The sequence below is a fragment of the Microcebus murinus genome, chromosome 6 (genome assembly GCF_040939455.1).
Source record: "Microcebus murinus isolate Inina chromosome 6, M.murinus_Inina_mat1.0, whole genome shotgun sequence".
NCBI classification, from domain to species: Eukaryota; Metazoa; Chordata; class Mammalia; order Primates; family Cheirogaleidae; genus Microcebus; species Microcebus murinus.
Window position 1 is genome coordinate 60,390,968 of NC_134109.1, and position 2,476 is coordinate 60,393,443.

Here is a 2,476-nt window from a genome sequence, read left to right on the forward strand (position 1 = left end):
CCCACTGGGAAGAGGGGGAGGGGGAGAGGGGAAGTGGGGAGGAGGAGAGGAAGAGAGAGATAGAGAGAATGAGTGTGCTCAAGATGGTAGCTGAAGTCTCCTTATAATTTAATCTTGGAAGTCACATACCATCACTTTTGCCATATTCTATTTGTTAGAAGCAAATCACTAAGTCTAGGCCGCACTCAGGAGAAAGGGAATTAAGGAAGTGTCACTGTGGTTGTATTTGTAAAACTACCAGCCCCTCTTCTTCATTTCTGCTTCTGTGGTCCTGGTTCAGCCTCCATCATTCCTTACCAGTATTTGTTCTTAAGATAAAGACCAAGATCCTTAATATGGTCTACAAGACTCCTGTCTCTTTCTGGGTTACCACTTGACTGTATTCCATTTATCTGTCAGTCTGTTTTTCTCTATTTCTGGGTCTTTCCCCACTCTCTATCTCATGTTCAAATTTTCCAAGAGAAAGGCTTTGACTGGTTCAGGCAGTCAATATCTGGTGTCACTCCAGGTCCCCTCATGGGGCTGGAGAGTCTAAAGGAACCTGTCTTTGGTTAGGACTTGATTCCTGACTCAATCAGTGTGGCCAAGGTGGTAGGCAATCTATCCCTGGCTGACACTCCCTATCTCAAGCCACTGTCCCCACTCCCTGGCTCTACCTAACAGGCCTTTTTCCAGAAGGTCCAGAGGGTCATTTTCCCTCCTGCCACAGAACTGTGTTCATCCTATTCCTCTGCCCAGCAGGCTCCAACCCCACTTGGCTCACTCCTGTGTGTCTGTATTTCCCAGCTGGGTGTCACCACGTAAGATCCAACTTCCTCACCCTACCAACTACATTAGGCTTCTTATGAGCTCTCAGAACATTTGTTTTGTTATTGAACATCTCCTTCCTCCTCTAGACTGTAGCCTCCATGAGAGCAGGGAACATTTCGCTTATAGTGTCTGGCACTTTCTATGAACACAGTGATTGTTTATTGCATAAAGTCTCCAAGCTCCTCTGTCTTAGACACAGTGGCATAATTAATCTTTCCCCAATGTTGGTGCTTCCCTCTTGCTCAAACACTCTGGGTGGTCCTCTAGTGCCCTCAGACAGAGCCACAGCTCTTTAGCCTGCGTTCCCAGCCCTGGGTCATCTGGGCCCAGCTCCCCTTTCTGGTTTTGTTTCTAGCACTTCCTTTAACAGACCCAGAGTCCTAACTGCAGTGAACTACTCACTGTTCCTAAAGCAACATTCTGCTCTTTACTCACGCCGTTCCCTGTATCCTGAATGAATTCTCCCCACTGCGATTGTATCAAAATCTCTTTCTAGAAAAACTTTTGCTGTGTATTTTGTGTATTGCTTGTTTTTATAGACAAATACTTGTGTATTTACTATGTACTAAGTACTAGTTTAAGAACGTTTCATATATTAGTTCATTTAATGATTATGACAACCCTACAAGATAAATCCACTTACTATTCTCAGATAGTCATAGAAAGTTTAAGTAATTGGTACAAACACCTGATATGCGCATAGCTGGAATCTGAACCCAGGCGGTCTGGCTCCAGAGTGAACCTCTGAGACCTGGGTATTTTACTTCTAGACTCTTACTCTTTGCAGGCAGTGGGGGTTTCTTATCATTCATCTTTGTGTTTCCCAAGGGATCTCACACCCAGAAGGTTCTGACTAATGTTTAATAAATTAATGAAGAGAAATAAGTGCCTCATGCAGAAAATGACAGCACCTGTCTGTGATGTTCAAAAAAGACAAAGCCTTAGGTTCCATACCTTTCCCTGAAACTTCTAGACTCAACACAACAAAGAGTCTGTTATAAAGCAATGTTAATCTTCTGTAGAATTTCACTAAATAATTTCCTACCGAGATCTCAGCAGTTCCTTCCATAATGTTCTGAGCAAATGTGTTGGAGCCACTTAAGCACAGCACTTTCCTCATGATGGCAGAGCTCACAGACACCATTTACATGCACCAGTAGCATTTAGACCTTAACTATAAATTACTGGATAAAGGTTAATAGAACAGAGCCAAGCTTTAGGAAAGACCTTATGTACAAAACTGCCCCATATATTGCTGGATGATAATAAAATAAACATTGGAAAGAACAAGAGGTGTGGCAAGAATAAAAGAGCAAAGTTCTTTGAATATCAGCAGAAATTCCTATCAATGGAATAACAGAGCAGAGATGCTAACTTCTTGGGTTTTCTTTTATTCCAGCAGCAGAAAATTCATTTTATGGTTATTTGTTTCCTCTTGCCCTTCTGTCCTTCAATTGGTAAAACAGTCCATTTAAAATGCCTACTAAATTAGCTCTAAGGTTTTCCTTTGGTATTAATAAGGTCGACTTACTGGAAGAGTGAAAGCTGACAGTGTTGGTAAGAGAAGCCCTTCGTTCCCCAGATTTTATAAGCATGTGGGTAACATCTTTAAGTGAAAAGAGGCACACCTGCTCTATGTGATGGTCATGCCATGGCTAGACTGGTT